The following is a 25099-nucleotide window of genomic DNA, read 5'->3' on the forward strand; positions in this document are numbered from 1 at the left end:
CAAATGCTACTTTGCATTAACATAGCAGAGCGTGGTTTCGATCCACGAACCTCAGGGTTATGGGCCCAGCACGCGTCCACTGCGCCACTCTGCTTACATCACCATTATATGAAAAACTAACTGATACCATAATAGCAAATGCTACTTTGCAATAACATAGCAAAGCATGGTTTCGATCCACGGACCTCTGAGTTATGGGCCCATCACGCTTCCACTGCGCCACTCTGCTTACATCACCATTATATGAAAAACTAACTGATACCAAAATAGCAAATGCTACTTTGCATTAACATAACAGAGCGTGGTTTCGATCCACGGAGCTCTGGGTTATGGGCCCAGCACGCTTCCACTTCGCCACTCTGCTTACATCACCATTACATGAAAAACTAACTGATACCATAATAACAAATGCTACTTTACAATAACATAGCAGAGCGTGGTTTTCGATCCACGGACCTCTGGGTTATGGGCCCAGCACGCTTCCACTGCGCCACTCTGCTTACATCACCGTTATATGAAAAACTAACTGATACCAAAATAGCAAATGCTACTTTTCAATAACAATGCAGAGCGTGGTTTCGATCCACGAACCTCAGGGTTATGGGCCCAGCACGCTTCCACTGCGCCACTCTGCTTACATCACCATTATATGAAAAACTAACAGATACCAAAATAGCAAATGCTACTTTGCATTAACATAGCAGAGCGCGGTTTCGATGCACGACCTCTGGGTTATGGGCCCAGCACGCTTCCACTGCGCCACTCTGCTTACATCACCATTATATGAAAAACTAACTGATACTAAAATAGAAAATGCTACTTTGCATTAACATAGCAGAGCGTGGTTTCGATGCACGACCTCTGGGTTATGGGCCCAGCACGCTTCCACTGCGCCACTCTGCTTACATCACCATTATATGAAAAACTAACAGATACCAAAATAGCAAATACTACTTTACATTAACATAACAGAGCGTGGTTTCGATCCACGGAGCTCTGGGTTATGGGCCCAGCACGCTTCCACTGCGCCACTCTGCTTACATCACCATTATATGAAAAACTAACTGATACCATAATAGCAAATGCTTCTTTACATTAACGTAGCAGAGCGTGGTTTCGATCCACGGACCTCTGGGTTATGGGCCCAGCACGCTTCCACTGCGCCACTCTGCTTACATGATCATAGTATGAACAAACTAAATTATATCAAAATAGCAAGTGCTATTTTACATTAATTTAGCAGAGCGTGGTTTCTAACCACGGAGCTCTGGGTTATGGGCCCAGCACGCTTCCACTTCGCCACTCTGCTTACATCACCATTATATGAAAAACTAACTGATACTAATAGCAAATGCTACTTTGCAATAACAAGGCAGAGCGTGGTTTCGATCCACGGACCTCTGGGTTATGGGCCCAGCACGCTTCCACTCTGCCACTCTGCTTACATGATCATGGTATGAACAAACTAACTTATATCAAAATAGCAATTGCTATTTTGCATTAATTTAGCACAGCGAGGTTTCGATCCACGGACCTCTGAGTTATGGGCCCAGCACGCTTCCACTGCGCCACTCTGCTTACATGATCAATGTATGAACAAACTAACTTATATCAAAATAGGAAGTGCTATTTTGCATTAATTTAGCAGAGCGTGGTTTCGATCCACGGACCTCTGGGTTAAGGGCCCATCACGCTTCCACTGCGCCACTCTGCTTACATCACCATTATATGAAAAACTAACAGATACCAAAATAGCAAATGCTACTTTACATTAACATAACAGAGCGTGGTTTCGATCCACGGAGCTCTGGGTTATGGGCCCAGCACGCTTCCACTTCGCCACTCTGCTTACATCACCATTATATGAAAAACTAACTGATACCAAAATAGCAAATGCTACTTTGCATTAACATAGCAGAGCGTGGTTTCGATCCACGGACCTCTGGGTTATGGGCCCAGCACGCTTCCACTGCGCTACTCTGCTTACATCACCATTATATGAAAAACTAACTGATACTAAAATAGCAAATGCTAATTTGCATTAACATAGCAGAGCGTGCTTTCGATCCACGGACCTCTGGGTTATGGAACCAGCACGCTTCCACTGCGCCACTCTGCTTACATCACCATTATATGAAAAACTAACAGATACCAAAATAGCAAATGCTACTTTACATTAACATAACAGAGCGTGGTTTCGATCCACGGTGCTCTGGGTTACGGGCCCAGCACGCTTCCATTGCGCCACTCTGCTTACATCACCATTATATGAAAAACTAACTGATACCAAAATAGCAAATGCTACTTTACATTAACATAACAAAGCGTGGTTTCGATCCACGGAGCTCTGGGTTATGGGCCCAGCACGCTTCCACTGCGCCACTCTGCTTACATGATCATGGTATGAACAAACTAACTTATATCAAAATAGGAAGTGCTATTTTGCATTAATTTAGCAGAGCGTGGTTTCGATCCACGGACCTCTGGGTTATGGGCCCAGCACGCTTCCACTGCGCCACTCTGCTTACATCACCATTATATGAAAAACTAACTGATACTAAAATAGCAAATGCTACTTTGCATTAACATAGCAGAGCGTGGTTTCGATCCACGAACCTCAGGTTATGGGCCCAGCACGCGTCCACTGCGCCACTCTGCTTACATCACCATTATATGAAAAACTAACTGATACCATAATAGCAAATGCTACTTTGCAATAACATAGCAAAGCATGGTTTCGATCCACGGACCTCTGAGTTATGGGCCCATCACGCTTCCACTGCGCCACTCTGCTTACATCACCATTATATGAAAAACTAACTGATACCAAAATAGCAAATGCTACTTTGCATTAACATAACAGAGCGTGGTTTCGATCCACGGAGCTCTGGGTTATGGGCCCAGCACGCTTCCACTTCGCCACTCTGCTTACATCACCATTACATGAAAAACTAACTGATACCATAATAACAAATGCTACTTTACAATAACATAGCAGAGCGTGGTTTTCGATCCACGGACCTCTGGGTTATGGGCCCAGCACGCTTCCACTGCGCCACTCTGCTTACATCACCGTTATATGAAAAACTAACTGATACCAAAATAGCAAATGCTACTTTTCAATAACAATGCAGAGCGTGGTTTCGATCCACGAACCTCAGGGTTATGGGCCCAGCACGCTTCCACTGCGCCACTCTGCTTACATCACCATTATATGAAAAACTAACAGATACCAAAATAGCAAATGCTACTTTGCATTAACATAGCAGAGCGCGGTTTCGATGCACGACCTCTGGGTTATGGGCCCAGCACGCTTCCACTGCGCCACTCTGCTTACATCACCATTATATGAAAAACTAACAGATACCAAAATAGCAAATACTACTTTACATTAACATAACAGAGCGTGGTTTCGATCCACGGAGCTCTGGGTTATGGGCCCAGCACGCTTCCACTGCGCCACTCTGCTTACATCACCATTATATGAAAAACTAACTGATACCATAATAGCAAATGCTTCTTTCGTTAACGTAGCAGAGCGTGGTTTCGATCCACGGACCTCTGGGTTATGGGCCCAGCACGCTTCCACTGCGCCACTCTGCTTACATGATCATAGTATGAACAAACTAAATTATATCAAAATAGCAAGTGCTATTTTACATTAATTTAGCAGAGCGTGGTTTCTAACCACGGAGCTCTGGGTTATGGGCCCAGCACGCTTCCACTTCGCCACTCTGCTTACATCACCATTATATGAAAAACTAACTGATACTAATAGCAAATGCTACTTTGCAATAACAAGGCAGAGCGTGGTTTCGATCCACGGACCTCTGGGTTATGGGCCCAGCACGCTTCCACTCTGCCACTCTGCTTACATGATCATGGTATGAACAAACTAACTTATATCAAAATAGCAATTGCTATTTTGCATTAATTTAGCACAGCGAGGTTTCGATCCACGGACCTCTGAGTTATGGGCCCAGCACGCTTCCACTGCGCCACTCTGCTTACATGATCAATGTATGAACAAACTAACTTATATCAAAATAGGAAGTGCTATTTTGCATTAATTTAGCAGAGCGTGGTTTCGATCCACGGACCTCTGGGTTATGGGCCCATCACGCTTCCACTGCGCCACTCTGCTTACATCACCATTATATGAAAAACTAACAGATACCAAAATAGCAAATGCTACTTTACATTAACATAACAGAGCGTGGTTTCGATCCACGGAGCTCTGGGTTATGGGCCCAGCACGCTTCCACTTCGCCACTCTGCTTACATCACCATTATATGAAAAACTAACTGATACCAAAATAGCAAATGCTACTTTGCATTAACATAGCAGAGCGTGGTTTCGATCCACGGACCTCTGGGTTATGGAACCAGCACGCTTCCACTGCGCTACTCTGCTTACATCACCATTAGATGAAAAACTAACTGATACTAAAATAGCAAATGCTAATTTGCATTAACATAGCAGAGCGTGCTTTCGATCCACGGACCTCTGGGTTATGGGCCCATCACGCTTCCACTGCGCCACTCTGCTTACATCACCATTATATGAAAAACTAACAGATACCAAAATAGCAAATGCTTCTTTACATTAACATAACAGAGCGTGGTTTCGATCCACGGTGCTCTGGGTTACGGGCCCAGCACGCTTCCATTGCGCCACTCTGCTTACATCACCATTATATGAAAAACTAACTGATACCAAAATAGCAAATGCTACTTTGCAATAACAAGGCAGAGCGTGGTTTCGATCCAAGGACCTCTGGGTTATGGGCCCAGCACGCTTCCACTGTCCCACTCTGCTTACATGATCATGGTATGAACAAACTAACTTATATCAAAATAGCAAATGCTACTTTACATTAACATAGCAGAGCGTGGTTTCGATCCACGGACCTCTGGGTTATGGGCCCAGCACGCTTCCACTGCGCCACTCTGCTTACATCACCATTATATGAAAAACTAACAGATACCAAAATAGCAAATACTACTTTACATTAACATAACAGAGCGTGGTTTCGATCCACGGAGCTCTGGGTTATGGGCCCAGCACGCTTCCACTGCGCCACTCTGCTTACATCACCATTATATGAAAAACTAACTGATACCATAATAGCAAATGCTTCTTTCGTTAACGTAGCAGAGCGTGGTTTCGATCCACGGACCTCTGGGTTATGGGCCCAGCACGCTTCCACTGCGCCACTCTGCTTACATGATCATAGTATGAACAAACTAAATTATATCAAAATAGCAAGTGCTATTTTACATTAATTTAGCAGAGCGTGGTTTCTAACCACGGAGCTCTGGGTTATGGGCCCAGCACGCTTCCACTTCGCCACTCTGCTTACATCACCATTATATGAAAAACTAACTGATACTAATAGCAAATGCTACTTTGCAATAACAAGGCAGAGCGTGGTTTCGATCCACGGACCTCTGGGTTATGGGCCCAGCACGCTTCCACTCTGCCACTCTGCTTACATGATCATGGTATGAACAAACTAACTTATATCAAAATAGCAATTGCTATTTTGCATTAATTTAGCACAGCGAGGTTTCGATCCACGGACCTCTGAGTTATGGGCCCAGCACGCTTCCACTGCGCCACTCTGCTTACATGATCAATGTATGAACAAACTAACTTATATCAAAATAGGAAGTGCTATTTTGCATTAATTTAGCAGAGCGTGGTTTCGATCCACGGACCTCTGGGTTATGGGCCCATCACGCTTCCACTGCGCCACTCTGCTTACATCACCATTATATGAAAAACTAACAGATACCAAAATAGCAAATGCTACTTTACATTAACATAACAGAGCGTGGTTTCGATCCACGGAGCTCTGGGTTATGGGCCCAGCACGCTTCCACTTCGCCACTCTGCTTACATCACCATTATATGAAAAACTAACTGATACCAAAATAGCAAATGCTACTTTGCATTAACATAGCAGAGCGTGGTTTCGATCCACGGACCTCTGGGTTATGGAACCAGCACGCTTCCACTGCGCTACTCTGCTTACATCACCATTAGATGAAAAACTAACTGATACTAAAATAGCAAATGCTAATTTGCATTAACATAGCAGAGCGTGCTTTCGATCCACGGACCTCTGGGTTATGGGCCCATCACGCTTCCACTGCGCCACTCTGCTTACATCACCATTATATGAAAAACTAACAGATACCAAAATAGCAAATGCTTCTTTACATTAACATAACAGAGCGTGGTTTCGATCCACGGTGCTCTGGGTTACGGGCCCAGCACGCTTCCATTGCGCCACTCTGCTTACATCACCATTATATGAAAAACTAACTGATACCAAAATAGCAAATGCTACTTTGCAATAACAAGGCAGAGCGTGGTTTCGATCCAAGGACCTCTGGGTTATGGGCCCAGCACGCTTCCACTGTCCCACTCTGCTTACATGATCATGGTATGAACAAACTAACTTATATCAAAATAGCAAATGCTACTTTACATTAACATAGCAGAGCGTGGTTTCGATCCACGGACCTCTGGGTTATGGGCCCAGCACGCTTCCACTGCGCCACTCTGCTTACATGATCATAGTATGAACAAACTAAATTATATCAAAATAGCAAGTGCTATTTTACATTAATTTAGCAGAGCGTGGTTTCTAACCACGGAGCTCTGGGTTATGGGCCCAGCACGCTTCCACTTCGCCACTCTGCTTACATCACCATTATATGAAAAACTAACTGATACTAAAATAGCAAATGCTACTTTGCAATAACAAGGCAGAGCGTGGTTTCGATCCACGGACCTCTGGGTTATGGGCCCAGCACGCTTCCACTCTGCCACTCTGCTTACATGATCATGGTATGAACAAACTAACTTATATCAAAATAGCAATTGCTATTTTGCATTAATTTAGCACAGCGAGGTTTCGATCCACGGACCTCTGAGTTATGGGCCCAGCACGCTTCCACTGCGCCACTCTGCTTACATGATCAATGTATGAACAAACTAACTTATATCAAAATAGGAAGTGCTATTTTGCATTAATTTAGCAGAGCGTGGTTTCGATCCACGGACCTCTGGGTTATGGGCCCAGCACGCTTCCACTGCGCCACTCTGCTTACATCACCATTATATGAAAAACTAACAGATACCAAAATAGCAAATGCTACTTTACATTAACATAACAAAGCGTGGTTTCGATCCACGGAGCTCTGGGTTATGGGCCCAGCACGCTTCCACTGCGCCACTCTGCTTACATGATCATGGTATGAACAAACTAACTTATATCAAAATAGGAAGTGCTATTTTGCATTAATTTAGCAGAGCGTGGTTTCGATCCACGGACCTCTGGGTTATGGGCCCAGCACGCTTCCACTGCGCCACTCTGCTTACATCACCATTATATGAAAAACTAACTGATACTAAAATAGCAAATGCTACTTTGCATTAACATAGCAGAGCGTGGTTTCGATCCACGAACCTCAGGGTTATGGGCCCAGCACGCGTCCACTGCGCCACTCTGCTTACATCACCATTATATGAAAAACTAACTGATACCATAATAGCAAATGCTACTTTGCAATAACATAGCAAAGCATGGTTTCGATCCACGGACCTCTGAGTTATGGGCCCATCACGCTTCCACTGCGCCACTCTGCTTACATCACCATTATATGAAAAACTAACTGATACCAAAATAGCAAATGCTACTTTGCATTAACATAACAGAGCGTGGTTTCGATCCACGGAGCTCTGGGTTATGGGCCCAGCACGCTTCCACTTCGCCACTCTGCTTACATCACCATTATATGAAAAACTAACTGATACCAAAATAGCAAATGCTACTTTGCAATAACATAGCAGAGCGTGGTTTCGATCCACGGACCTCTGGGTTATGGGCCCAGCACGCTTCCACTCTGCCACTCTGCTTACATGATCATGGTATGAACAAACTAACTTATATCAAAATAGCAATTGCTATTTTGCATTAATTTAGCACAGCGAGGTTTCGATCCACGGACCTCTGAGTTATGGGCCCAGCACGCTTCCACTGCGCCATTCTGCTTACATGATCAATGTATGAACAAACTAACTTATATCAAAATAGGAAGTGCTATTTTGCATTAATTTAGCAGAGCGTGGTTTCGATCCACGGACCTCTGGGTTATGGGCCCATCACGCTTCCACTGCGCCACTCTGCTTACATCACCATTATATGAAAAACTAACAGATACCAAAATAGCAAATGCTACTTTACATTAACATAACAGAGCGTGGTTTCGATCCACGGAGCTCTGGGTTATGGGCCCAGCACGCTTCCACTTCGCCACTCTGCTTACATCACCATTATATGAAAAACTAACTGATACCAAAATAGCAAATGCTACTTTGCATTAACATAGCAGAGCGTGGATTCGATCCACGGACCTCTGGGTTATGGGCCCAGCACGCTTCCACTGCGCTACTCTGCTTACATCACCATTATATGAAAAACTAACTGATACTAAAATAGCAAATGCTAATTTGCATTAACATAGCAGAGCTTGCTTTCGATCCACGGACCTCTGGGTTATGGGCCCATCACGCTTCCACTGCGCCACTCTGCTTACATCACCATTATATGAAAAACTAACAGATACCAAAATAGCAAATGCTACTTTACATTAACATAACAGAGCGTGGTTTCGATCCACGGTGCTCTGGGTTACGGACCCAGCACGCTTCCATTGCGCCACTCTGCTTACATCACCATTATATGAAAAACTAACTGATACCAAAATAGCAAATGCTACTTTGCAATAACAAGGCAGAGCGTGGTTTCGATCCACGGACCTCTGGGTTATGGGCCCAGCACGCTTCCACTGTCCCACTCTGCTTACATGATCATGGTATGAACAAACTAACTTATATCAAAATAGCAATTGCTATTTTGCATTAATTTAGCACAGCGTTGTTTCGATCCACGGACCTCTGGGTTATGGGCCCATCACGCTTCCACTGCGCCACTCTGCTTACATGATCAATGTATGAACAAACTAACTTATATCAAAATAGGAAGTGCTATTTTGCATTAATTTAGCAGAGCGTGGTTTCGATCCACGGACCTCTGGGTTATGGGCCCAGCACGCTTCCACTGCGCCACTCTGCTTACATCACCATTATATGAAAAACTAACTGATACTAAAATAGCAAATGCTACTTTGCATTAACATAGCAGAGCGTGGTTTCGATCCACGGACCTCTGGGTTATGGGCCCAGCACGCTTCCACTGCGCTACTCTGCTCACATCACCATTATATGAAAAACTAACTGATACTAAAATAGCAAATGCTACTTTGCATTAACATAGCAGAGCGTGGTTTCGATGCACGACCTCTGGGTTATGGGCCCAGCACGCTTCCACTGCGCCACTCTGCTTACATCACCATTATATGAAAAACTAACAGATACCAAAATAGCAAATGCTACTTTACATTAACATAACAGAGCGTGGTTTCGATCCACGGTGCTCTGGGTTACGGGCCCAGCACGCTTCCATTGCGCCACTCTGCTTACATCACCATTATATGAAAAACTAACTGATACCAAAATAGCAAATGCTACTTTGCAATAACAAGGCAGAGCGTGGTTTCGATCCACGGACCTCTGGGTTATGGGCCCAGCACGCTTCCACTGTCCCACTCTGCTTAAATGATCATGGTATGAACAAACTAACTTATATCAAAATAGCAAATGCTACTTTACATTAACATAGCAGAGCGTGGTTTCGATCCACGGACCTCTGGGTTATGGGCCCAGCACGCTTCCACTGCGCCACTCTGCTTACATGATCATAGTATGAACAAACTAAATTATATCAAAATAGCAAGTGCTATTTTACATTAATTTAGCAGAGCGTGGTTTCTAACCACGGAGCTCTGGGTTATGGGCCCAGCACGCTTCCACTTCGCCACTCTGCTTACATCACCATTATATGAAAAACTAACTGATACTAAAATAGCAAATGCTACTTTGCAATAACAAGGCAGAGCGTGGTTTCGATCCACGGACCTCTGGGTTATGGGCCCAGCACGCTTCCACTCTGCCACTCTGCTTACATGATCATGGTATGAACAAACTAACTTATATCAAAATAGCAATTGCTATTTTGCATTAATTTAGCACAGCGTTGTTTCGATCCACGGACCTCTGGGTTATGGGCCCATCACGCTTCCACTGCGCCACTCTGCTTACATGATCAATGTATGAACAAACTAACTTATATCAAAATAGGAAGTGCTATTTTGCATTAATTTAGCAGAGCGTGGTTTCGATCCACGGACCTCTGGGTTATGGGCCCAGCACGCTTCCACTGCGCCACTCTGCTTACATCACCATTATATGAAAAACTAACTGATACTAAAATAGCAAATGCTACTTTGCATTAACATAGCAGAGCGTGGTTTCGATCCACGGACCTCTGGGTTATGGGCCCAGCACGCTTCCACTGCGCTACTCTGCTCACATCACCATTATATGAAAAACTAACTGATACTAAAATAGCAAATGCTACTTTGCATTAACATAGCAGAGCGTGGTTTCGATGCACGACCTCTGGGTTATGGGCCCAGCACGCTTCCACTGCGCCACTCTGCTTACATCACCATTATATGAAAAACTAACAGATACCAAAATAGCAAATGCTACTTTACATTAACATAACAGAGCGTGGTTTCGATCCACGGTGCTCTGGGTTACGGGCCCAGCACGCTTCCATTGCGCCACTCTGCTTACATCACCATTATATGAAAAACTAACTGATACCAAAATAGCAAATGCTACTTTGCAATAACAAGGCAGAGCGTGGTTTCGATCCACGGACCTCTGGGTTATGGGCCCAGCACGCTTCCACTGTCCCACTCTGCTTACATGATCATGGTATGAACAAACTAACTTATACAAAATAGCAAATGCTACTTTACATTAACATAGCAGAGCGTGGTTTCGATCCACGGACCTCTGGGTTATGGGCCCAGCACGCTTCCACTGCGCCACTCTGCTTACATGATCATAGTATGAACAAACTAAATTATATCAAAATAGCAAGTGCTATTTTACATTAATTTAGCAGAGCGTGGTTTCTAACCACGGAGCTCTGGGTTATGGGCCCAGCACGCTTCCACTTCGCCACTCTGCTTACATCACCATTATATGAAAAACTAACTGATACTAAAATAGCAAATGCTACTTTGCAATAACAAGGCAGAGCGTGGTTTCGATCCACGGACCTCTGGGTTATGGGCCCAGCACGCTTCCACTCTGCCACTCTGCTTACATGATCATGGTATGAACAAACTAACTTATATCAAAATAGCAATTGCTATTTTGCATTAATTTAGCACAGCGTTGTTTCGATCCACGGACCTCTGGGTTATGGGCCCATCACGCTTCCACTGCGCCACTCTGCTTACATGATCAATGTATGAACAAACTAACTTATATCAAAATAGGAAGTGCTATTTTGCATTAATTTAGCAGAGCGTGGTTTCGATCCACGGACCTCTGGGTTATGGGCCCAGCACGCTTCCACTGCGCCACTCTGCTTACATCACCATTATATGAAAAACTAACTGATACTAAAATAGCAAATGCTACTTTGCATTAACATAGCAGAGCGTGGTTTCGATCCACGGACCTCTGGGTTATGGGCCCAGCACGCTTCCACTGCGCTACTCTGCTCACATCACCATTATATGAAAAACTAACTGATACTAAAATAGCAAATGCTACTTTGCATTAACATAGCAGAGCGTGGTTTCGATGCACGACCTCTGGGTTATGGGCCCAGCACGCTTCCACTGCGCCACTCTGCTTACATCACCATTATATGAAAAACTAACAGATACCAAAATAGCAAATGCTACTTTACATTAACATAACAGAGCGTGGTTTCGATCCACGGTGCTCTGGGTTACGGGCCCAGCACGCTTCCATTGCGCCACTCTGCTTACATCACCATTATATGAAAAACTAACTGATACCAAAATAGCAAATGCTACTTTGCAATAACAAGGCAGAGCGTGGTTTCGATCCACGGACCTCTGGGTTATGGGCCCAGCACGCTTCCACTGTCCCACTCTGCTTACATGATCATGGTATGAACAAACTAACTTATACAAAATAGCAAATGCTACTTTACATTAACATAGCAGAGCGTGGTTTCGATCCACGGACCTCTGGGTTATGGGCCCAGCACGCTTCCACTGCGCCACTCTGCTTACATGATCATAGTATGAACAAACTAAATTATATCAAAATAGCAAGTGCTATTTTACATTAATTTAGCAGAGCGTGGTTTCTAACCACGGAGCTCTGGGTTATGGGCCCAGCACGCTTCCACTTCGCCACTCTGCTTACATCACCATTATATGAAAAACTAACTGATACTAAAATAGCAAATGCTACTTTGCAATAACAAGGCAGAGCGTGGTTTCGATCCACGGACCTCTGGGTTATGGGCCCAGCACGCTTCCACTCTGCCACTCTGCTTACATGATCATGGTATGAACAAACTAACTTATATCAAAATAGCAATTGCTATTTTGCATTAATTTAGCACAGCGAGGTTTCGATCCACGGACCTCTGAGTTATGGGCCCAGCACGCTTCCACTGCGCCACTCTGCTTACATGATCAATGTATGAACAAACTAACTTATATCAAAATAGGAAGTGCTATTTTGCATTAATTTAGCAGAGCGTGGTTTCGATCCACGGACCTCTGGGTTATGGGCCCATCACGCTTCCACTGCGCCACTCTGCTTACATCACCATTATATGAAAAACTAACAGATACCAAAATAGCAAATGCTACTTTACATTAACATAACAGAGCGTGGTTTCGATCCACGGAGCTCTGGGTTATGGGCCCAGCACGCTTCCACTTCGCCACTCTGCTTACATCACCATTATATGAAAAACTAACTGATACCAAAATAGCAAATGCTACTTTGCATTAACATAGCAGAGCGTGGTTTCGATCCACGGACCTCTGGGTTATGGGCCCAGCACGCTTCCACTGCGCTACTCTGCTTACATCACCATTATATGAAAAACTAACTGATACTAAAATAGCAAATGCTAATTTGCATTAACATAGCAGAGCGTGCTTTCGATCCACGGACCTCTGGGTTATGGGCCCATCACGCTTCCACTGCGCCACTCTGCTTACATCACCATTATATGAAAAACTAACAGATACCAAAATAGCAAATGCTACTTTACATTAACATAACAGAGCGTGGTTTCGATCCACGGTGCTCTGGGTTACGGGCCCAGCACGCTTCCATTGCGCCACTCTGCTTACATCACCATTATATGAAAAACTAACTGATACCAAAATAGCAAATGCTACTTTGCAATAACAAGGCAGAGCGTGGTTTCGATCCACGGACCTCTGGGTTATGGGTCCAGCACGCTTCCACTGTCCCACTCTGCTTACATGATCATGGTATGAACAAACTAACTTATATCAAAATAGCAATTGCTATTTTGCATTAATTTAGCACAGCGTTGTTTCGATCCACGGACCTCTGGGTTATGGGCCCATCACGCTTCCACTGCGCCACTCTGCTTACATGATCAATGTATGAACAAACTAACTTATATCAAAATAGGAAGTGCTATTTTGCATTAATTTAGCAGAGCGTGGTTTCGATCCACGGACCTCTGGGTTATGGGCCCAGCACGCTTCCACTGCGCCACTCTGCTTACATCACCATTATATGAAAAACTAACTGATACTAAAATAGCAAATGCTACTTTGCATTAACATAGCAGAGCGTGGTTTCGATCCACGGACCTCTGGGTTATGGGCCCAGCACGCTTCCACTGCGCTACTCTGCTCACATCACCATTATATGAAAAACTAACTGATACTAAAATAGCAAATGCTACTTTGCATTAACATAGCAGAGCGTAGTTTCGATGTACGACCTCTGGGTTATGGGCCCAGCACGCTTCCACTGCGCCACTCTGCTTACATGATCATGGTATGAACAAACTAACTTATATCAAAATAGCAATTGCTATTTTGCATTAATTTAGCACAGCGAGGTTTCGATCCACGGACCTCTGGGTTATGGGCCCAGCACGCTTCCACTGCGCCACTCTGCTTACATGATCAATGTATGAACAAACTAACTTATATCAAAATAGGAAGTGCTATTTTGCATTAATTTAGCAGAGCGTGGTTTCGATCCACGGACCTCTGGGTTATGGGCCCAGCACGCTTCCACTGCGCCACTCTGCTTACATCACCATTATATGAAAAACTAACAGATACCAAAATAGCAAATGCTACTTTACATTAACATAACAAAGCGTGGTTTCGATCCACGGAGCTCTGGGTTATGGGCCCAGCACGCTTCCACTGCGCCACTCTGCTTACATGATCATGGTATGAACAAACTAACTTATATCAAAATAGGAAGTGCTATTTTGCATTAATTTAGCAGAGCGTGGTTTCGATCCACGGACCTCTGGGTTATTGGCCCAGCACGCTTCCACTGCGCCACTCTGCTTACATCACCATTATATGAAAAACTAACTGATACTAAAATAGCAAATGCTACTTTGCATTAACATAGCAGAGCGTGGTTTCGATCCACGAACCTCAGGGTTATGGGCCCAGCACGCGTCCACTGCGCCACTCTGCTTACATCACCATTATATGAAAAACTAACTGATACCATAATAGCAAATGCTACTTTGCAATAACATAGCAAAGCATGGTTTCGATCCACGGACCTCTGAGTTATGGGCCCATCACGCTTCCACTGCGCCACTCTGCTTACATCACCATTATATGAAAAACTAACTGATACCAAAATAGCAAATGCTACTTTGCATTAACATAACAGAGCGTGGTTTCGATCCACGGAGCTCTGGGTTATGGGCCCAGCACGCTTCCACTTCGCCACTCTGCTTACATCACCATTATATGAAAAACTAACTGATACCAAAATAGCAAATGCTACTTTGCAATAACATAGCAGAGCGTGGTTTCGATCCACGGACCTCTGGGTTATGGGCCCAGCACGCTTCCACTGCGCTACTCTGCTTACATGATCACTGTATGAACAAACTAACTTATATCAAAATAGGAAGTGCTATTTTGCATTAATTTAGCAGAGCGTGGTTTCGATCCACGGACCTCTGGGTTATGGGCCCAGCACGCTTCCACTGCGCCACTCTGCTTACATCACCATTATATGAAAAACTAACTGATACTAAAATAGCAAATGCTACTTTGCATTAACATAGCAGAGCGTGGTTTCGATCCACGGACCTCTGGGTTATGGGCCCAGCACGCTTCCACTGCGCTACTCTGCTCACATCACCATTATATGAAAAACTAACTGATACTAAAATAGCAAATGCTACTTTGCATTAACATAGCAGAGCGTAGTTTCGATGTACGACCTCTGGGTTATGGGCCCAGCACGCTTCCACTGCGCCACTCTGCTTACATGATCATGGTATGAACAAACTAACTTATATCAAAATAGCAATTGCTATTTTGCATTAATTTAGCACAGCGAGGTTTCGATCCACGGACCTCTGGGTTATGGGCCCAGCACGCTTCCACTGCGCCACTCTGCTTACATGATCAATGTATGAACAAACTAACTTATATCAAAATAGGAAGTGCTATTTTGCATTAATTTAGCAGAGCGTGGTTTCGATCCACGGACCTCTGGGTTATGGGCCCAGCACGCTTCCACTGCGCCACTCTGCTTACATCACCATTATATGAAAAACTAACAGATACCAAAATAGCAAATGCTACTTTACATTAACATAACAAAGCGTGGTTTCGATCCACGGAGCTCTGGGTTATGGGCCCAGCACGCTTCCACTGCGCCACTCTGCTTACATGATCATGGTATGAACAAACTAACTTATATCAAAATAGGAAGTGCTATTTTGCATTAATTTAGCAGAGCGTGGTTTCGATCCACGGACCTCTGGGTTATTGGCCCAGCACGCTTCCACTGCGCCACTCTGCTTACATCACCATTATATGAAAAACTAACTGATACTAAAATAGCAAATGCTACTTTGCATTAACATAGCAGAGCGTGGTTTCGATCCACGAACCTCAGGGTTATGGGCCCAGCACGCGTCCACTGCGCCACTCTGCTTACATCACCATTATATGAAAAACTAACTGATACCATAATAGCAAATGCTACTTTGCAATAACATAGCAAAGCATGGTTTCGATCCACGGACCTCTGAGTTATGGGCCCATCACGCTTCCACTGCGCCACTCTGCTTACATCACCATTATATGAAAAACTAACTGATACCAAAATAGCAAATGCTACTTTGCATTAACATAACAGAGCGTGGTTTCGATCCACGGAGCTCTGGGTTATGGGCCCAGCACGCTTCCACTTCGCCACTCTGCTTACATCACCATTATATGAAAAACTAACTGATACCAAAATAGCAAATGCTACTTTGCAATAACATAGCAGAGCGTGGTTTCGATCCACGGACCTCTGGGTTATGGGCCCAGCACGCTTCCACTGCGCTACTCTGCTTACATGATCACTGTATGAACAAACTAACTTATATCAAAATAGGAAGTGCTATTTTGCATTAAGTTAGCAGAGCGTGGTTTCGATCCACGGACCTCTGGGTTATGGGCCCAGCACGATTCCACTGCGCCACTCTGCTTACATCACCATTATATGAAAAACTAACTGATACCAAAATAGCAAATGCTACTTTGCATTAACACAGGAAAGAGTGGTTTCGATCCACGGACCTCTGGGTTTTGGTCCCAGCCCGCTTCCACTGCGCCACTCTGCTTACATCACCATTATATGAAAAACAAACTGAAAGCAAAATAGCAAATGCTACTTTGCATTAACATAGCAGAGCGTCTTTTCGATCGACGGACCTCTGAGTTATGGGCCCAGCACGCTTCCACTGCGCCACTCTGCTTACATCACCATTATATGAAAAACTAACAGATACCAAATAGCAAATGCTACTTTACATTAACATAGCAGAGCGTGCTTTCGATCCACGGACCTCTGGGTTATGGGCCCATCACGCTTCCACTGCGCCACTCTGCTTACATCACCATTATATGAAAAACTAACTGATACCAAAATAGCAAATGCTACTTTACATTAACATAACAGAGCGTGGTTTCGATCCACGGTGCTCTGGGTTACGGGCCCAGCACGCTTCCATTGCGCCACTCTGCTTACATCACCATTATATGAAAAACTAACTGATACCAAAATAGCAAATGCTACTTTGCAATAACAAGGCAGAGCGTGGTTTCGATCCACGGACCTCTGGGTTATGGGCCCAGCACGCTTCCACTGTCCCACTCTGCTTACATGATCATTATATGAAAAACTAACTGATACCAAAATAGCAAATGCTACTTTGCATTAACACAGGAAAGAGTGGTTTCGATCCACGGACCTCTGGGATTTGGTCCCAGCCCGCTTCCACTGCGCCACTCCGCTTACATCACCATTATATGAAAAACAAACTGAAAGCAAAATAGCAAATGCTACTTTGCATTAACATAGCAGAGCGTCTTTTCGATCGACGGACCTCTGGGTTATGGGCCCAGCACGCATCCACTGCGCCACTCTGCTTACATGATCATAGTATGAACAAACTAACTTATATCAAAATAGCAATTGCTATTTTGCATTAATTTAGCACAGCGAGGTTTCGGTCCACGGACCTCTGGGTTATGGGCCCAGCACGCTTCCACTGCGCCACTCTGCTTACATGATCAATGTATGAACAAACTAACTTATATCAAAATAGGAAGTGCTATTTTGCATTAATTTAGCAGAGCGTGGTTTCGATCCACGGACCTCTGGGTTATGAGCCCAGCACGCTTCCACTGCGCCACTCTGCTTACATCACCATTATATGAAAAACTAACTGATACCAAAATAGCAAATGCTACTTTGCAATAACATAGCAAAGCATGGTTTCGATCCACGGACCTCTGAGTTATGGGCCCATCACGCTTCCACTGCGCCACTCTGCTTACATCACCATTATATGAAAAACTAACAGATACCAAAATAGCAAATGCTACTTTACATTAACATAACAGAGCGTGGTTTCGATCCACGGAGCTCTGGGTTATGGGCCCAGCACGCTTCCACTTCGCCACTCTGCTTACATCACCATTATATGAAAAACTAACTGATACCAAAATAGCAAATGCTACTTTGCATTAACATAGCAGATTGTGGTTTCGATCAACGGACCTCTGGGTTATGGGCCCAGCACGCTTCCACTGCGCTACTCTGCTTACATGATCACTGTATGAACAAACTAACTTATATCAAAATAGCAATTGCTATTTTGCATTAATTTAGCACAGCGAGGTTTCGATCCACGAACCTCTGGGTTATGGGCCCAGCACGCTTCCACTGCGCCACTCTGCTTACATCACCATTATATGAGAAACTAACTGATACCAAAATAGCAAATGCTACTTTGCATTAACACAGGAAAGAGTGGTTTCGATCCACGGACCTCTGGGTTTTGGTCCCAGCCCGCTTCCACTGCGCCACTTTGCTTACATCACCATTATATGAAAAACAAACTGAAAGCAAAATAGCAAATGCTACTTTGCATTAACATAGCAGAGCGTGGTTTCGATCGACGGACCTCTGGGTTATGGGCCCAGCACGCATCCACTGCGCCACTCTGCTTACATGATCATAGTATGAACAAACTAACTTATATCAAAATACCAAGTGCTATTTTGCATTAATTTAGCAGAGCGTGGTTTCGATCCACGGACCCCTGGGTAATGGGCCCAGCACGCTTCCACTGCGCCACTCTGCTTACATCACCATTATATGAAAAACTAACTGATACCAAAATAGCAAATGGTACTTTGCAATAACATAGCAGAGCGTGGTTTCGATCCACGGACCTCTGGGTTATGGGCCCAGCACGCTTCCACTTCGCCACTCTGCTTACATCACCATTATATGAAAAACTAACTGATACCAAAATAGCAAATGCTACTTTGCAATAACATAGCAGAGCGTGGTTTCGATCCACGGACCTCTGGGTTATGGGCCCAGCACGCTTCCACTGCGCTACTCTGCTTACATGATCACTGTATGAACAAACTAACTTATATCAAAATAGGAAGTGCTATTTTGCATTAATTTAGCAGAGCGTGCTTTCGATCCACGGACCTCTGGGTTATGGGCCCATCACGCTTCCACTGCGCCACTCTGCTTACATCACCATTATATGAAAAACTAACAGATACCAAAATAGCAAATGCTACTTTACATTAACATAGCAGAGCGTGGTTTCGATCCACGGACCTCTGGGTTATGGGCCCAGCACGCTTCCACTGCGCTACTCTGCTCACATCACCATTATATGAAAAACTAACTGATACTAAAATAGCAAATGCTACTTTGCATTAACATAGCAGAGCGTAGTTTCGATGTACGACCTCTGGGTTATGGGCCCAGCACGCTTCCACTGCGCCACTCTGCTTACATGATCATGGTATGAACAAACTAACTTATATCAAAATAGCAATTGCTATTTTGCATTAATTTAGCACAGCGAGGTTTCGATCCACGGACCTCTGGGTTATGGGCCCAGCACGCTTCCACTGCGCCACTCTGCTTACATGATCAATGTATGAACAAACTAACTTATATCAAAATAGGAAGTGCTATTTTGCATTAATTTAGCAGAGCGTGGTTTCGATCCACGGACCTCTGGGTTATGGGCCCAGCACGCTTCCACTGCGCCACTCTGCTTACATCACCATTATATGAAAAACTAACAGATACCAAAATAGCAAATGCTACTTTACATTAACATAACAAAGCGTGGTTTCGATCCACGGAGCTCTGGGTTATGGGCCCAGCACGCTTCCACTGCGCCACTCTGCTTACATGATCATGGTATGAACAAACTAACTTATATCAAAATAGGAAGTGCTATTTTGCATTAATTTAGCAGAGCGTGGTTTCGATCCACGGACCTCTGGGTTATTGGCCCAGCACGCTTCCACTGCGCCACTCTGCTTACATCACCATTATATGAAAAACTAACTGATACTAAAATAGCAAATGCTACTTTGCATTAACATAGCAGAGCGTGGTTTCGATCCACGAACCTCAGGGTTATGGGCCCAGCACGCGTCCACTGCGCCACTCTGCTTACATCACCATTATATGAAAAACTAACTGATACCATAATAGCAAATGCTACTTTGCAATAACATAGCAAAGCATGGTTTCGATCCACGGACCTCTGAGTTATGGGCCCATCACGCTTCCACTGCGCCACTCTGCTTACATCACCATTATATGAAAAACTAACTGATACCAAAATAGCAAATGCTACTTTGCATTAACATAACAGAGCGTGGTTTCGATCCACGGAGCTCTGGGTTATGGGCCCAGCACGCTTCCACTTCGCCACTCTGCTTACATCACCATTATATGAAAAACTAACTGATACCAAAATAGCAAATGCTACTTTGCAATAACATAGCAGAGCGTGGTTTCGATCCACGGACCTCTGGGTTATGGGCCCAGCACGCTTCCACTGCGCTACTCTGCTTACATGATCACTGTATGAACAAACTAACTTATATCAAAATAGGAAGTGCTATTTTGCATTAATTTAGCAGAGCGTGGTTTCGATCCACGGACCTCTGGGTTATGGGCCCAGCACGCTTCCACTGCGCCACTCTGCTTACATCACCATTATATGAAAAACTAACTGATACTAAAATAGCAAATGCTACTTTGCATTAACATAGCAGAGCGTGGTTTCGATCCACGGACCTCTGGGTTATGGGCCCAGCACGCTTCCACTGCGCTACTCTGCTCACATCACCATTATATGAAAAACTAACTGATACCAAAATAGCAAATGCTACTTTGCATTAACATAACAGAGCGTGGTTTCGATCCACGGAGCTCTGGGTTATGGGCCCAGCACGCTTCCACTGCGCTACTCTGCTTACATGATCACTGTATGAACAAACTAACTTATATCAAAATAGGAAGTGCTATTTTGCATTAAGTTAGCAGAGCGTGGTTTCGATCCACGGACCTCTGGGTTATGGGCCCAGCACGATTCCACTGCGCCACTCTGCTTACATCACCATTATATGAAAAACTAACTGATACCAAAATAGCAAATGCTACTTTGCATTAACACAGGAAAGAGTGGTTTCGATCCACGGACCTCTGGGTTTTGGTCCCAGCCCGCTTCCACTGCGCCACTCTGCTTACATCACCATTATATGAAAAACAAACTGAAAGCAAAATAGCAAATGCTACTTTGCATTAACATAGCAGAGCGTCTTTTCGATCGACGGACCTCTGAGTTATGGGCCCAGCACGCTTCCACTGCGCCACTCTGCTTACATCACCATTATATGAAAAACTAACAGATACCAAATAGCAAATGCTACTTTACATTAACATAGCAGAGCGTGCTTTCGATCCACGGACCTCTGGGTTATGGGCCCATCACGCTTCCACTGCGCCACTCTGCTTACATCACCATTATATGAAAAACTAACTGATACCAAAATAGCAAATGCTACTTTACATTAACATAACAGAGCGTGGTTTCGATCCACGGTGCTCTGGGTTACGGGCCCAGCACGCTTCCATTGCGCCACTCTGCTTACATCACCATTATATGAAAAACTAACTGATACCAAAATAGCAAATGCTACTTTGCAATAACAAGGCAGAGCGTGGTTTCGATCCACGGACCTCTGGGTTATGGGCCCAGCACGCTTCCACTGTCCCACTCTGCTTACATGATCATGGTATGAACAAACTAACTTATATCAAAATAGCAAATGCTACTTTACATTAACATAGCAGAGCGTGGTTTCGATCCACGGACCTCTGGGTTATGGGCCCAGCACGCTTCCACTGCGCCACTCTGCTTACATGATCATTATATGAAAAACTAACTGATACCAAAATAGCAAATGCTACTTTGCATTAACACAGGAAAGAGTGGTTTCGATCCACGGACCTCTGGGATTTGGTCCCAGCCCGCTTCCACTGCGCCACTCCGCTTACATCACCATTATATGAAAAACAAACTGAAAGCAAAATAGCAAATGCTACTTTGCATTAACATAGCAGAGCGTCTTTTCGATCGACGGACCTCTGGGTTATGGGCCCAGCACGCATCCACTGCGCCACTCTGCTTACATGATCATAGTATGAACAAACTAACTTATATCAAAATAGCAATTGCTATTTTGCATTAATTTAGCACAGCGAGGTTTCGGTCCACGGACCTCTGGGTTATGGGCTCAGCACGCTTCCACTGCGCCACTCTGCTTACATGATCAATGTATGAACAAACTAACTTATATCAAAATAGGAAGTGCTATTTTGCATTAATTTAGCAGAGCGTGGTTTCGATCCACGGACCTCTGGGTTATGAGCCCAGCACGCTTCCACTGCGCCACTCTGCTTACATCACCATTATATGAAAAACTAACTGATACCAAAATAGCAAATGCTACTTTGCAATAACATAGCAAAGCATGGTTTCGATCCACGGACCTCTGAGTTATGGGCCCATCACGCTTCCACTGCGCCACTCTGCTTACATCACCATTATATGAAAAACTAACAGATACCAAAATAGCAAATGCTACTTTACATTAACATAACAGAGCGTGGTTTCGATCCACGGAGCTCTGGGTTATGGGCCCAGCACGCTTCCACTTCGCCACTCTGCTTACATCACCATTATATGAAAAACTAACTGATACCAAAATAGCAAATGCTACTTTGCATTAACATAGCAGATTGTGGTTTCGATCAACGGACCTCTGGGTTATGGGCCCAGCACGCTTCCACTGCGCTACTCTGCTTACATGATCACTGTATGAACAAACTAACTTATATCAAAATAGCAATTGCTATTTTGCATTAATTTAGCACAGCGAGGTTTCGATCCACGAACCTCTGGGTTATGGGCCCAGCACGCTTCCACTGCGCCACTCTGCTTACATCACCATTATATGAAAAACTAACTGATACCAAAATAGCAAATGCTACTTTGCAATAACATAGCAGAGCGTGGTTTCGATCCACGGACCTCTGGGTTATGGGCCCAGCACGCTTCCACTGCGCTACTCTGCTTACATGATCACTGTATGAACAAACTAACTTATATCAAAATAGGAAGTGCTATTTTGCATTAAGTTAGCAGAGCGTGGTTTCGATCCACGGACCTCTGGGTTATGGGCCCAGCACGATTCCACTGCGCCACTCTGCTTACATCACCATTATATGAAAAACTAACTGATACCAAAATAGCAAATGCTACTTTGCATTAACACAGGAAAGAGTGGTTTCGATCCACGGACCTCTGGGTTTTGGTCCCAGCCCGCTTCCACTGCGCCACTCTGCTTACATCACCATTATATGAAAAACAAACTGAAAGCAAAATAGCAAATGCTACTTTGCATTAACATAGCAGAGCGTCTTTTCGATCGACGGACCTCTGAGTTATGGGCCCAGCACGCTTCCACTGCGCCACTCTGCTTACATCACCATTATATGAAAAACTAACAGATACCAAATAGCAAATGCTACTTTACATTAACATAGCAGAGCGTGCTTTCGATCCACGGACCTCTGGGTTATGGGCCCATCACGCTTCCACTGCGCCACTCTGCTTACATCACCATTATATGAAAAACTAACTGATACCAAAATAGCAAATGCTACTTTACATTAACATAACAGAGCGTGGTTTCGATCCACGGTGCTCTGGGTTACGGGCCCAGCACGCTTCCATTGCGCCACTCTGCTTACATCACCATTATATGAAAAACTAACTGATACCAAAATAGCAAATGCTACTTTGCAATAACAAGGCAGAGCGTGGTTTCGATCCACGGACCTCTGGGTTATGGGCCCAGCACGCTTCCACTGTCCCACTCTGCTTACATGATCATGGTATGAACAAACTAACTTATATCAAAATAGCAAATGCTACTTTACATTAACATAGCAGAGCGTGGTTTCGATCCACGGACCTCTGGGTTATGGGCCCAGCACGCTTCCACTGCGCCACTCTGCTTACATGATCATTATATGAAAAACTAACTGATACCAAAATAGCAAATGCTACTTTGCATTAACACAGGAAAGAGTGGTTTCGATCCACGGACCTCTGGGATTTGGTCCCAGCCCGCTTCCACTGCGCCACTCCGCTTACATCACCATTATATGAAAAACAAACTGAAAGCAAAATAGCAAATGCTACTTTGCATTAACATAGCAGAGCGTCTTTTCGATCGACGGACCTCTGGGTTATGGGCCCAGCACGCATCCACTGCGCCACTCTGCTTACATGATCATAGTATGAACAAACTAACTTATATCAAAATAGCAATTGCTATTTTGCATTAATTTAGCACAGCGAGGTTTCGGTCCACGGACCTCTGGGTTATGGGCTCAGCACGCTTCCACTGCGCCACTCTGCTTACATGATCAATGTATGAACAAACTAACTTATATCAAAATAGGAAGTGCTATTTTGCATTAATTTAGCAGAGCGTGGTTTCGATCCACGGACCTCTGGGTTATGAGCCCAGCACGCTTCCACTGCGCCACTCTGCTTACATCACCATTATATGAAAAACTAACTGATACCAAAATAGCAAATGCTACTTTGCAATAACATAGCAAAGCATGGTTTCGATCCACGGACCTCTGAGTTATGGGCCCATCACGCTTCCACTGCGCCACTCTGCTTACATCACCATTATATGAAAAACTAACAGATACCAAAATAGCAAATGCTACTTTACATTAACATAACAGAGCGTGGTTTCGATCCACGGAGCTCTGGGTTATGGGCCCAGCACGCTTCCACTTCGCCACTCTGCTTACATCACCATTATATGAAAAACTAACTGATACCAAAATAGCAAATGCTACTTTGCATTAACATAGCAGATTGTGGTTTCGATCAACGGACCTCTGGGTTATGGGCCCAGCACGCTTCCACTGCGC

At 44.3% G+C, this 25099-nt stretch overlaps 8 non-coding genes across 8 annotated transcripts; all 8 read right to left on the minus strand.

Annotated features, from left to right (window-relative positions):
• Positions 1 to 1642: 1642 nt before the first annotated feature.
• On the minus strand, positions 1643 to 1714 carry TRNAK-CUU (transfer RNA lysine (anticodon CUU)). Its single transcript has one exon. It is a non-coding gene; the product is annotated as a tRNA-Lys (tRNA).
• Positions 1715 to 8400: 6686 nt separating this feature from the next.
• Positions 8401 to 8472, minus strand: TRNAM-CAU (transfer RNA methionine (anticodon CAU)). Its single transcript has one exon. It is a non-coding gene; the product is annotated as a tRNA-Met (tRNA).
• Positions 8473 to 14488: 6016 nt separating this feature from the next.
• Positions 14489 to 14560, minus strand: TRNAI-AAU (transfer RNA isoleucine (anticodon AAU)). The gene has a single exon. It is a non-coding gene; the product is annotated as a tRNA-Ile (tRNA).
• A 1416-nt stretch (positions 14561 to 15976) lies between these two features.
• Positions 15977 to 16048, minus strand: TRNAI-AAU (transfer RNA isoleucine (anticodon AAU)). The gene has a single exon. It is a non-coding gene; the product is annotated as a tRNA-Ile (tRNA).
• A 1820-nt stretch (positions 16049 to 17868) lies between these two features.
• On the minus strand, positions 17869 to 17940 carry TRNAM-CAU (transfer RNA methionine (anticodon CAU)). Its single transcript has one exon. It is a non-coding gene; the product is annotated as a tRNA-Met (tRNA).
• Positions 17941 to 20033: 2093 nt separating this feature from the next.
• Positions 20034 to 20105, minus strand: TRNAI-AAU (transfer RNA isoleucine (anticodon AAU)). Its single transcript has one exon. It is a non-coding gene; the product is annotated as a tRNA-Ile (tRNA).
• Positions 20106 to 22467: 2362 nt separating this feature from the next.
• TRNAM-CAU (transfer RNA methionine (anticodon CAU)) lies at positions 22468 to 22539 on the minus strand. The gene has a single exon. It is a non-coding gene; the product is annotated as a tRNA-Met (tRNA).
• A 2092-nt stretch (positions 22540 to 24631) lies between these two features.
• TRNAM-CAU (transfer RNA methionine (anticodon CAU)) lies at positions 24632 to 24703 on the minus strand. The gene has a single exon. It is a non-coding gene; the product is annotated as a tRNA-Met (tRNA).
• Positions 24704 to 25099: the final 396 nt, after the last annotated feature.

The sequence above is a fragment of the Phalangium opilio genome, unplaced genomic scaffold (assembly GCF_054372755.1).
Source record: "Phalangium opilio isolate 3A_F unplaced genomic scaffold, DU_Popi_V2 ptg000078l_1, whole genome shotgun sequence".
Taxonomy (NCBI): domain Eukaryota; kingdom Metazoa; phylum Arthropoda; class Arachnida; order Opiliones; family Phalangiidae; genus Phalangium; species Phalangium opilio.